The sequence below is a fragment of the Amblyomma americanum genome, chromosome 2 (assembly GCF_052857255.1).
Source record: "Amblyomma americanum isolate KBUSLIRL-KWMA chromosome 2, ASM5285725v1, whole genome shotgun sequence".
NCBI lineage: Eukaryota > Metazoa > Arthropoda > Arachnida > Ixodida > Ixodidae > Amblyomma > Amblyomma americanum.
In genome coordinates, this window is record NC_135498.1 from 186,456,440 (window position 1) to 186,470,060 (window position 13,621).

Below are 13,621 nucleotides of genomic sequence, written 5' to 3' on the forward strand. Positions count from 1 at the left end.
TTGAGAGATAACATGGCAAAAAATTTTGCCCTAAAATGCGGATTTTCAATTGCACCTGCAAGTGTGTTAACCACACAGAAAGAGCGCCGAAGTATTATACATATCCTTACCGACTGGTCTGTAGTGGAAAACAAAACAGTTCCGATTCCCATCCTGCATGAACTGTACATGACAAACGTATTCCTGAATGAATTGAATGAAAGGTCAGAAGAATTGAAACCCGCTGTTCTACGAAGTAGTGAATATTTGGTGAATTCATTGCACCAAAGAAAAAAACATAAAATTCTTACCATTCGGGCAGATCTGCACTGCGCACGACGTCAAGCCAGACATTTTGCAATGAGAGTAGATACATAGAAGTCGTCCTCGTGCTTTGTCTCGTTCTCTTTTCCTGCCAGAAAAAAATAAAGCCGCGTGTAGTCAGAGCAACACTTACTCCCAAAATCACATTGATTTCCGAACGTATCTAAAGATAAAATATTTGTAGTACTTACAAGTAAAATATTGCAGTCCAGGGTAGTGAACCGCGTCGGAGCTCTCGTATAGTATCGGATGTGGGTTTTCGCTTGCGCAGACTACGAACGTGTCTAGCTCGAGTGTGCATGCTCTTTCATCGCGTTGGCTGTGCGGTTGGCAGGGGAGACGGCGGTGATGGGAGAGAGGGGCAGCAAGGAGGTGAGTCATTTTCTTTTACACAGCTTTTGTGGTCAAAAAAAATTTCCAGCTGAAAGGTAGACAAAAGAAAATCTCGGGGAGGGGGGAGGCAACGAGAGGCGCAGCGCATACCTGCGCGTGGGAGAAACAGCTAGGAGAAAGTGAGTAAAAAAAGAACTTAGGGGGGGCGGGGGGGAGGGTGTCGCGCTGCCTTGAAAAGGGCACGTCCGGGAGATGAGTTGGGGAGATAGGAGACTTCAAAAGAGAGAGGGGAGGGGGCCGAAACATGTGAAAGAGGCTTGGAATTCTCCAATAATGAGTCATAAGCAGTTTTGAAGGTAAGGCTGCGGAAAACGTGGAAGCGTCAAAGTATTCTTGCAAAGCCGCTGGAGAAGCATCATGTCCGGCGACCGAAAACTTTGAAGCGAAAAATCTGGAGCTCGAGATGGACTTCGCAAAAACGACTTCAGACACTCGCGCATTCTGTGGGGCCGTGTGTTATTTCGGGATGGCTTAAATTATATCATGAAATAACAAAAGCATAAAATCAATAAATTAAAAATTATGCAAGCAAATTCGCACTTTTTTATATTACATACGGGACATGTGGCAAACAAGCTAGGTTAAAATGCGTCTAACACCATCTGTCAGTAGATTTATTCGCAGGTCGTCGAAGAATCCTCCAACGTTTTGTTGGTGGGGAAATTTCACACAAAAAGCTATAAGAAACAAAACCATGTTGAACTGTGGCTCGCTACTATTTCCGATGCTTTTCATAAATAAAAGTAATATTCGAAAGAAAAAAATTAATTTGCGAGCAAATAGGTAAAGACGTCTGCAAGAGCTATAGCCCTCAATGAAAATTACGCAACAAAAAAAATAAATGCACAAAAAAAACGAAATTTTAAAACATTAAGAACTCCAAAAAAAGGAAGAAAAACCAAATCGGAAAACACAGGGGAAGGCGCGGTCACAGGGAACGAGGTACGGAAGCATAGGAATCTCTTACCGCGTGTTGAAGCGGCGGCCTAATGTTTCGCGCGTGCTCAACTTATAATTGTAAATTACAAGGCCACAGCTTCTTTTCTGGACGTTGCTAAAATTGCGCACAAAGTCCGCTTAGGGAATGCACTTGCACTAAGTTATTACGTTTGATTTACGATCTCTTTTAAGCAGACACGCACTGCGCAGTGTGGCAGGGAATTCTCTAAAGGGAAGCAAAAAAGCGCTTTTCTCATTAAAAAAAAATCACGAAATGAAAGTCATTTGATTTTTTTTTAGAAGGAAGCATTCTTGGACTGGTTTTCAGATACTCGACCAAGCAGAGCGTGCAAAAACGCTTTAAAATACATAAAGTGCATACAAATAGGCGGGTTATTATGCCCAGAAATCGGACTTCTCAAAAAAGTATTTTTTTTATTACCGGCGTGGCTAAGCCATATATAGTTACACGAATCATTACAACTGTGTCATGCGAGGGCATATTCGTTAATTACTAAATTTGCCTGACCTTTTCAAAGGGATTTTAGTGGTTAGTTGCAGCCGCTTCCAGTTCCCAGTATTAACGATAGAATTCTACAGATCTGTAGTTGTCTGTCTGGATGGTATCGTAGCCGACCTTAGGCCTGTTTCAAATGCATGCAATTTTCGCCTGCGACACTGCGAACTCCGTCGGAGCGACTGGGGAGGGCCGTCGGTCTAGTCGCAGACGGCTTGCGATCGAGTTCCTTACGGTTGGTATTCAGTGGCAGCTTCGGTGTGTTCGCTCAGCGACTGAACAAATGGGAGCGCCGATATTGCGTGCGACGTGCGGTCACGGCTGAATCGCAGTGGAAACAAAACTGTTTATTCTAATCAAAACATTGAAATAATGCCCCACATCTAAAAATTCACTCGTAATAACATCATCAACACATTTCGTGTAGCGTTTCTGTCGCGTTTAATCATGGACTGGCTTTGCAAACATCAAGAAACCTTGACTGTCCCTTTGACCGAATTCGGTGCGGTGTTGCATGTGAAAGCACTTGCCGAAAACCGCACTGCGGCGTCACCGGCTTGGCCGACTGTTTTCGTTCTAGTTGCAGCATGTGAAACGGGCCTTATGCCACAGAGCGGTTCCTCTGTGGCGGAATATGCACACTCTACTGACGCCCACCGAAATCGCCGTCACGCCGTTGCACAACTGAAAATCAGTGAACGGACTGAACAATAGTGGATGGCGGCAACACACAGCGAGCAAATTCGTTTGGAATGCATCGGAATGCGTTTGGAAATTGTTGGGAAGCACCTTATAACACAATTCATCAGCGGCGCAGCCCGCGGCGGACGTCACCGAGCCGCGCCTCGACGGCATAAGTCCCTCCTTTATTCCTTCCCTTACGGCGCGGTTCAGGTGTCCAGCGATATATGAGACAGATACTGCGCCATTTCCTTTCCCCTAAAAACCAATTATATAAATTCTCCTGTGCGAGAGCTCCCTCTGGCCGGCGCGATCTGCTGACAGCCTAATATGGTTTCATTGAGTTTTTTCGTTGTGCCTATGCCTCTATCTCCGACTGCGCAGTCGGAAAATATTCGTTGTTTATCCAACTCCGCACATATACCGCCAAAGTGTTCGGTAAGAAAAATATTAATAAAACTTCAAATTCTTGAACTCGCCCAAGCGCAGCCCAGGAGCTCAAACAAGTTTTAGCGCGTTCGAAAATTATAAACTATTAAAAATAATAAATTATAAGATCAATATTCTACCCAGTATAATGGATGGTGCAATGTTCACCAACACCTGCCAGTATACTTTTAACACTGGATAAGGGGTGGCAAGCCAAGGCCAATATAGCCAAGTTTCGAAAATGGCTTAGCCAATTCTGGCAGAGTGGGATAACTCTGGCTAACATGGCCCACGATAGCCTGGTTTCGAAAATGGCTTAGCCAATTCTGGCAAAGAGTGGGAGAACTCTGGCTAACATGGCCCATGAGAGCCAGGCTTTGAAAATGGCTTAGCCAATTCTGTCTAATAATGGGAGTACTCTGGCTAACATGGCCCATTATAGCCATAATTTTTTGATGGCACAGCCAATATCGGATCCTCATTCGCAACTTTGGGCCTACTTAGGGACACGCATTTCCAGTGACTTTCTAATATTTGCCCGCTGTCATGTGCTACCTGGGTCTGCCTCATGCCATACACGTCATTGTCTTTCTCACGATTGGGGAAGCTTTCTCCAGATGGGAAGCGCAAATCACTTGATGCCAGGAGTTGGCCTTTTATCATCAACTCTTTCCTTTCGGAAGGGAACATTTTTATTCATTTAGTGCGGAACTGCAAACTGCTGAAAGGCAACTCCGGTTGAAACAAAGAGAAATGCGTCAATTTAGCTCCGCATAACTCATGTCAAGTGAACAAAATCAAGTGTTTTTGTCATCCTTCCTCCTGTTTTATTTTAAGAGGTGCTCTTGATGTGAAAGCAAGTGACTGCATTTGCTCTTATGAAGGGACGTTTCATTGTTAAATGTGGGAAGTATTAGAACGAAGAGATAACCGGTAACGGAGCGTTTCTAATTCCTCGCAACTCTGCACAAGCCAAAAGTAAATTGTACTTCGCCATCTCATTTCCGACCTGCAGTGGCTTTACACTCCATATACTAGACACATACAGACAAGGTCTTCTCTCCTCTGCCATAAAATCAAATTCTCTTCAGGCAGGGGTGTCACAATGAAGGCTGTTTTATTTGACAGCCTTGTACTAAGGTAAATAGCAGAGAGAGTGTAAAAAAAAAAAAAATTAAAGCAAAGGGATCGGATCTGGTAACAAGTGAAGTCAAGTCATGACGTGTATGCTGCAAAGCGGGAATCTACAGCGCACTTATGACACAGTTCTGTTCCAAGCCTAGTGCTGCCTGTCGATTTTTACACCGCGTGTGGCTTTTGATCTCATTCGCCGTATAGTGTGCAGGTGGTCACGAGCATGGAACAATAGATGTCTACGGCCTCCAATTCAATGACAAAATAAAAAAGTGCTTCTTTTGTCTCATTAAAGCAACAGGTACCAGAGGCAGGGAGTCAAGCATTGAGGAAGGGTAGAGGTTCATTAAAGGAACGCGAGGCCACAGACGAGAAATTTATTACACTTTGCTTCACACTACAGAAGGCAGAAATCGACGATGTAGCAAGACTGCGGGTATTGCAAGTTTGAATAGTAAAAGTGGAAAAGAATAGAGAAAATTAAACTCCCGAGCAAAAGTGCAAAGCTTTTCATGTGTGAAAACTGCTCAGAAACAGAAGGTTACATGCCTTCATTGTAGAAAAATTGTGGCTGCATTGTGGCTTCGTCCTCGTGGGAGTTTCTGATGTGCTCCAGCAGTCTAGGAAAAGTACGTCATTTCCTTTCAATTATTGCATGGTGGTAATACATTCGTGTTTCTGACACAATTTGTTACGGGTCACTCTTTGGTAACTAATAAAGAACCCTGCAGGCTTGAATTTTCTTGCATAATTGACCCATTGGCAACGAAAAAAGATAGCATACAGAAGACAGACAGCAGAAAACAACAAAGGCCGATGTTGCTGGCTTCTCTAGTTTCCCTGTCCTTATTCAACCTGTTTTAAATTCTAGTGCATGCAATATAAACTAACTCTAGAAAGTTGCTTAGTGAAAATGGCACAGTCGTCTATTATATTCATTTACTAGTTGTATCGTATGAACGATGATTTCTTATTCGCTCGTCAAAATATAATATTTCGTAGACAGTGACGTTCATGCAAACATAGACTAGAGAACAAAAAGATATATAATTTTCAATTTTTGCAATAATTCAAAATGATGTTCGTGACGGCCAGCCGAAGAATGAGACTAGATGACTAATGGCAATTGGATGGCGGTGGTTTAGCTCTGGTGAAACTTGGTGTACACGATAGCTACAGCTGGCCGAGCAGAACTTGCTCAGTTGTATTGCAAAGCCAGTCTTTCGGAGTTCCGTTTCGCTGTACGTTCCTTATTCATCTTCGTCCCACTTAACGCAGCGCATGCGCAAAGCTGTAGGATCTCGGATTCACCGGTGTGCCGCGCCGCCCGCAGCAGCAGCTGCTCCGCACAATGTGGCTTGTCACGTGACCAACCAGGTGATGAATCACGTGCTCAGCCACTGCACCGTGCCGCCGGCAGCTACTCCGCACCACGTGACCAGACACAAGACAGCGTGGCAGCGCAGCCAGAAAACATCGCCAGAAAACATCCATATGCTCCATGGTTAGGTGATGCTCGTTTCTGTTATGTATAAGCTCCTAAGTATAGTGATAAAAGTTCACTAAGCGGTGCATATATGGTATACGGGGAAGTGGGAGGCATCTATACAAAGTAATAAAATGTTTTTATTTGTTTGTTTCTTTATTCCGATACCTCTAGAGCCCTTTGCTTGCAATACTGAATGGACATAGACAAATAAGCATACAAAAACAAACAAAAAATACAACACGTCCGAATCACAGTACAAACCTGTACTAAGAAAGAGTAAAAATTGCCGTCCGTGTAGCTCTGGTTAAACCTGCAGTGATGCGATAGCTACAGCTGGCCGGGTGGAACCTGGTCATGTGACCAACCATGTGGCGAAAAACTTGACCAGCCACGGCGCCGCGCCGCGGGCAGCTGCTCCGTACCACGTGAAAAACCACGTGACAACAGCGTGACGGCGCCGCCCCAGGTTGGCTGCGCCGCCACAAGGTGCTGGTGCAGCATCTGGGTGGCAGCGCCACCACAGGGTGGCAGCGCAGCCACATTATGGTGGTGCCGCCTTGCTGAAGGCTAGAAATGTATCAGTAGTGTAGCTATCGCTACAAAACACAGGAAGATTTGCAAATTAATTTTGTCCTACTAAATGTGATCATGGAACCAAGCACATAAATATCAATGAAATCTTTGCATCACTTTCTGATATCTGATGATCATTAGCGAAATCGCAGCCATACGCATTAACAGTTAAATAAAACATGAAGGGGGATGGGCTGGAACGGACTCACGATCAATGGATAAAAAAAAAGACCAGCTACCTTTTAAAAACTAAAATATTTGCCTTTCCTCTGTAGCAAGACTTTCTTCGCTCTGGCTGCAGGAGGCACTCGTAAAAAACGCTAATTTTAACTCGACAGCGTTATGGAGCTGGTGTCGCAGAAAAGCCGGTGTCGTCGGCGTCTTTTTCCATGAGCGAAAATTTGCGCATCTCGGTGGACACCTGAACCTCACCGTAAAGGAAGGAATTTTCCTTTACTTTCGGTGCGGTACGGGTGTCCAGCAAGAAAATTGTGAGACACGCATCATTTGCTTTCCTTAAAACCAATTTTCATTTCATTTCTCCCATATCCTCTCTTACTGTCCCCTCACCTCTTTCATTTCATTTCTCCATTCTGCCTGCTATCCTTTATTTCCGCTACCCCAGCTCAGCTGCTTCAGTATCGATGGCAGATGCCGGGGCTAGCAAAAATCTTTCCTTCATTTTTACTATTATTTTAATTAAAAATCCACTACACCACTGTCCTTTCCTAACGGCCCGGTACGGGTATCCACCGATATATGTGAGGCAGGCGTCCTTTTCTTTCCTTAAAAAAATTTATATTCATTTTCCTTGCCTTACGGCGCGGTACGGCTGTCCAGCAAGATATGTTCCCTTTCCTTAAATTGTCCGGGCAAGAGGTCGCACCGAAGGACGACGGCGCTCCGTGGATTCCTTGGCAATGCGCCAACACGCTGTCACGTCCTGCTCTTAAAGGCGAAGCTTAAGCGTCCTGCAAATTTTTTTTCTGCGCCCCGCATTCAATTGACCTCACAGTATTGTGCGTTATGAGAAGCGAAATGCGATGGGTGCAATTTGCTGCCACAAATTTATATCTAGGTGAATTCTATGGGCAGGATTGCATGCTTTCCCGGAACTGTGACGCTGGTCTTTATGCATTACGTTCAGCGACGAAAGCTGTATTCAGTTGCATCGAATTGTAGCTGTTGTTTTTTCAGGTTTCCGTTCCGGCAGAGCTATGTTTCGGCCAGTTGGCAGGAATTTCAGTGCGTTTTTCGGCATTTCTGAGATATTGCTCAGTCGCTCTTTAGTTGATTGACATGACGTTTCCGCACACCCATTTTTTTGCAGGCTTGCCGCAGGTCACGATTGAACTTCACGATGGCCTTATGGCTCTGCCAACAACAGGTGAAATAAAGGAGGCGTTGGACTCCATGAAGCGAGGCGCAGTGCCTGGACCAAGGAATTATATTTACTAATTCCGGAATATTGTAGGACCCTTCTTCTCGGATGCGTTAAAAATCTGCTTCACGTAGCCTGTCTTTCCTGAATCATTTTACAGAGGCCGCATTGTCCTTATTACTAAATGTCTCCTTTGTTGACATGTACGGCAGATTGGCGCCGTGTCACCTTACTAAATTCAGATTACTAATTATTAGCAAAATTACTCGTTCGCCGTCTACGGGCTCTCCTACCGTCCCTCATTTCCTGCCACCAGGTTTGCCTCATCACGGGTCGTGAAGTACGCATATATTATCCTCCGTAACGCGAAGTATCCTACCGTATACTATACGGCAGCCCGCACAGGATCTTCTTTCCCTCGTTCAAGCCAAGGCGTTCGACTCTTTAGAGCATGAGTATATTTACGGCACACAGGATGCTTTCATTTTCCCACCTTCTTTCGTGCCAGTCATGAAAGAGATGTACAGGGATATTTAAAGGAAAGCTTTCCCGGCCGCGAACTGGCGATTTCTCCAAGGCGGCGCTCAGAGGCGGCACATGACGTCACAACGCGCGCCTCGCTGCGGAGCCGAAGCGGTCTGCACCCTCACTCACCCAACAGCTTATGCAACCATCTTTTATTTCCAAGCACTGCAGGTAACACGCAACGGCTGAATGGCGCTGTTCTGAAGAATTTGGTTAACTTGCTCGAATATTATGGCGCTCGGTTGTAGACACACGATAGAGGCGCTGGCGCAATGGCGTGTTGGCACCAGTATCGATGCAATGGGTGGCTGCTGAAGTTAGGTATAAGAAATTGTGGTAACAGTCGAAGGCAGAAGGGAACTCATGAAGGAGAGTGAGGAGCGGCGTCCGTTGCGGTGGTGGAAGATCGGCGTCGATGGGGCGAAGAAATACATCGCTTGTAGACGAATCGGACGCTGAAGAAAGCGGGCGGAGCGCGGTCATGCTGATGTGCGACATATCTTCACTCTCCTCGCAGAATATCAGAGACTGGATGGGTTGATACTGCTGAGATTCATCAAGGGTCAAACGGCATACGAAGAAATTTGGCTAGAGACCAGAAATACTGAGGGGCCAGCGGATACAGTCAGTATGGCGTATGACAATGGAAGACACTTGCCGTTCAGAAAAGCTGGGACTCGTGTGAAGAGTACAGTGCCGTCGCAATGCGAGTCGCAAGATAGGTGAACAGGGCGAAAGTGCGAAAGAGACAGAAACAGAAAGAGTAGCATCCGGCAAGGGATTGCGCAGAGCAGAGAACGCGACTTCATCTGAAGCGCAGTCAATTAAACCTACATTGCATGAAAGAAGAGCCAACCATGAATGACAGCATGGGAGCAGGAAGGCAACACGACGAACTTTATCTCCCAGACGGAGTCCTGAAACTCCACTCGAGCGGCACACGCTGCGGACGGCTTGATGTGCTGAGCATTGGCCGTACTTAGCAATAGTCCTGAAATTATAGTCTTTACCTGTCTTAAGGAGAGCCAAACGTATTTGTCTATTACCGAAATCGCAGATGCTGTTCAGAAGTACCCTGACAGAAACACCCTCCACAAGAGAGAGAGAGAGAAACGGAAGGACGGAAAGAAAGGGAGGTTAACTGTGCGATGCCCAGTATGCTATCCTGCACGTGATCAGTTTTTCACATGTCCATCGCCTATTATGACAAGGAGTGAGAAGGTGCGCTTTTAAAATTAAAAGTTTATAGTCTGGAACTCAACCCCGAGACCTTTAGGAACTTCAGGAGCATCTTCACCGCTTCCCTTTATGATGAAGGTTTTGTCCAAGGCCCCAGAATCTTGGTTCCTGTGAGATGACGAAATCCAAGCAGCGGGGTGTAGCAGCCATGAATGTACGCTCTTGCTCAAAACGAGGGCAGTCAAAGAATAGGTGCCCAATCGTTTCATTGCATCGGCACTGCTCACACGCTGTCACTGTCCACAAAAATTTCAGAAAGATTAGCAGGTGGTATACGTGTCCTTTGAAAGTGCGACAGTCGTTTAGATCTCGACACAAGAAATGCGGCGCCTAGATATCCTCCTGAGTAGTGTTGGAGCGACGTCGCATTGGTGAGATCGAGCGGCGTCTAGGCGAAGATGAACGATGTATAGAGAGGGCGAAACGGTCCGTAGAAAAGGGAATACTCGAGGACGGCTCAGCAAACCGGGAGTACTGATTCGTGGAAGGCCAGTACGAGGGAGCTTAAGGAGGTGGTCCTACTGAATAACGGCGACGACGGTCGAAAGCCCCCAAATGAGTAGGCAAGCCGCAAATTTAGCAAATAGGCTGGTTGTCGGCGGTACGCTAGAAAGTGTTGAGTCCCGGAGCCGGTCGAACATAAGGAATCGCCTGTTCCACAAATACTGATGGCAAAGGGTTCGTAGGCTGTCGCGGTCTGGCGACGACGTCCGCGTAAATCAGCCGAGTGGTGACAGGTGGCGGCGGATGTGCGACGACGTCGGCCTATAGCCAGCGGAGCCGCGACAGGCGGTGGCGGATTGACGGGCGGAAGAGCCTCAGCAACCTCCTCTTCAATACAACGTCGCAGAGCCGGGGCCAAATATGGTGGTTGCTTTTAACGGCTCAGTAGACGGGAAAGCTGACACGCCACTTTTTCGCGAACAAAGTCTTTTATCGCTTGCAGCAGCGAGGAGGTGTCCGCTGCAGGTGTAAGCCAAGCAAGCGACGCAACCTGCCTAGGCTGCTGACTAGTCAACATCAACTGAGCTCCTCAAAGTTCTGGCTAACAGAGACGACTGCAGCGACGGTGCGCAAAACGCGCGCTAACAGCATCTGAAAGGCATCGTCGTCAGTACCTTCAAGATGCTTTATCTTGCTAGCTTCCGACATGTGGAGGTTTACACGTTTTCATAAGTCGATGACCTCTTCGATGTAGCGATATAATGTCTTCGCCTGCCTGCTACGGCCTTTCGCGCAAGCGCTTTTCGGCTGCCGGATGATCAAGGACCTCTGAGAAATTCGCCATGATGGCAGACCAAGTACGAATGTCCACTTCGTGCATAACTGCGGGTCATCCCAAATGTTCGGAACTTAAGCCCTTTGGCGAACGCACCGTTGATTCGGGATTAATCTGGGCTCGTGTAGGTGACTGCAGTGAGGCTGCGGCCGTCGACATTCACTTCTAGGTCAGTGGTATGTGCAGGTTGCATTGTACGATCGGCTTGGTGTCGGAAAATATGTCTGTCGGCTATTGGTGCTGCAGTGTGGGGCCGTCACAGTCGCCTTGCTGTGGCTGTATTGTTGATGTTGCGTAGCGTCGCTGTGGGCCGGAACTTCTCTTGCGGCGTCCGCATCGCGAATGCTCCGTGGCCTTGTGTCTTCGACGACGAAGGATCTTTATCGTTTCATCGGGAAGCAACCTCACTTATAAAGGTTGCTCTCTTCAGTTTTCTCGTCGCGGGCTTGCGGACCTTTCTCGGGTGAACGTTGGGTTGCGGCGGAATGGTGATCCTAACCGGGAGGCCAAGTGCGACCGTGATTGTTGGGGCGGAACGTGATGTATTCTGCTTTGCAAAGGTAAACCTCCAGTGCTCCTTGGCCGTGCCTTATCCTTGAAGCTTCAGTCGAGGAACCCCGAATGTCCATTGTTCTGCTGGGGCAGTGCCGAAGGATCTGGCCAGATTCACGGCAGTGTAGTCAGAGCGGGCAGCGCTGATCATAGGTCGCAAAGACGTAGTATGCTTTCGTAGGTGCAGCTCGCTGGACCATGACTGCACATGCGATGGGATGCGGCTGCTGCTTTTCCTCACAAGGTTTTTGGTGCTTGCTAACGGAGAGTATTTAGCTGCGAAAAATCGAGGTGCAAGTCATTGCATATGGGCTTGCTGTATTTGTAGTCGCCTTAGAATGCGTAGCGCTCGCTGCACATTTCTGCGAACGAAGTCTGCAATAACATAAATAAATAAGCGCAAAAACAGAAAGAAGAGACAAGAGAGGAATCATATGACGATTAAATATAAGTATGTGCTTCTTACTCATCGTGTGTCTCCTCCCTTGTCCTTAGTGTCTGTTTTTGCGCTAATTTTTTTACAGAATGCAACACCAACTAGACCAAGAGCACGCCCTTCTGGACGTCTGCAATTGCTCGGGCTTGAAGCTGTTCTTACTTTGCTGGCATTAGCCACAGTTCTTCAAGATTGATGGCTTGGATAACTTTCTGCGAGCCATTCATCCTAGTTGTCGCAGTGTTCTGCTGACTCACACAAGAAATTTGCAGCTTTCTCAGGGGATATCGGGCGTCTAGCGTTTTACCGATGCAGGTGCATCGGTGGTGAATTTGTGAAGTATACCAGGTGTCTCAGCGCTAGGACGGCTAAAAGTTTATAGCTTCTACTGCACAGTAGGAAGTTCACTTTTTTTTCGTCAGTCATGTTAGGGCTCCCACCGTGGACAGAAAGTTCCATTTGGTCCTTTTAGCCGAGGACGAGTTTGTTTTGTCACTAAATCTAGGACTGCAGGAGAAGCACACCTGGTTCCTTAAGAATGTTGCTTGCGAAACTTTTCGGTACTTTCTTCTTAAGACCGGCTCAGGACTTTGAATGGGATTCATGATTCTCATGCGAAGCGGAGGCTGGACCTTTTAGGGTAAAAAAGACGTTCCTTAGCTTCGTGTCATAATCCCAGGCATAATGGACAGCCACAGAGTCTTACTAGCCCAAAGTGACCACAAGGCCTTCATAGGGCGGGCCCCGGAAGGTACGTAGCTATCGGGATATTCGGAAGGCGACTGACGAGCACTGTGCGGCAGGCACCACCTCCGGATGCATAGCGCAGTAATGACCGAGCAGCTGGACGAGATATCTCCTGGTGGTGAGCGCAGTCAGCAGTCAGAAAGAGAGCAAAAGATTTCTAAAACAAACTTTTTATTTCGATTAGTTCCGCCGAAAAATAAGGAAACTCTCGCAATGGCAGTAGCAGAAAGCTACCCGGCAGTCGATGAAGTATGGAGTCACCACAGTATTTGGCTGCCCTCAGCTTTCTGAAAATGTAACGCCAACGTTGTGGTTCATGGAGATGAAGAAGAGGCAGCGGGAAACACACGGGCAATGCACTCGTGTGAGCCTTTCCCTTCAATTTTTCCTTTCAATTTTCAATTTCCGGCCTCGCCATCATGTTTTCCAATTACAGCTAGGAAGGAGGCGTATCAGGGTACATGCTCAACGCAGTAGAGATTCAGATGGCTACATACAGCTACAGATAGACAACATATGAACGTAAGTGTGTCCGACTATTTGTGTAGAAGGGTGGCAAGTAAGTGTGCAGGAAACAAGGACAGTGGAATAAACAACATTAAAGTGTAGGTCAAAAACGCAGAGGGTAAGAATGCGTGAACGCGGAGCTGAACCGAGCCCGATTGTATTTCTCTGTTGAAAAAGTTCTCTGTTGAAAATAACCATGAAATAATGAGCTCTTGAGCAATAGTGCCAGTTGATTGCATCTTGGACAATAGATCTAGTTGATTGTAGATTCCGAATGAACTTTCACTACCAAGCGTCACAGTGGACACGGCGTGCTCGTCGACCATGGTAGCCCTAAACCACGCCCTGTTGGCCTTACGCTCGGGACAGTGCGATGCGGCTGTCGTTGGCGGAAGACTACTCTGCCTCAAGCCAGCTACGTCATTGTCCTTCTCACGATTGGGGATGCTCTCTCCAGATGGGAAGTGCAAATCGTTTGATGCCAGGGGTAGGTAATT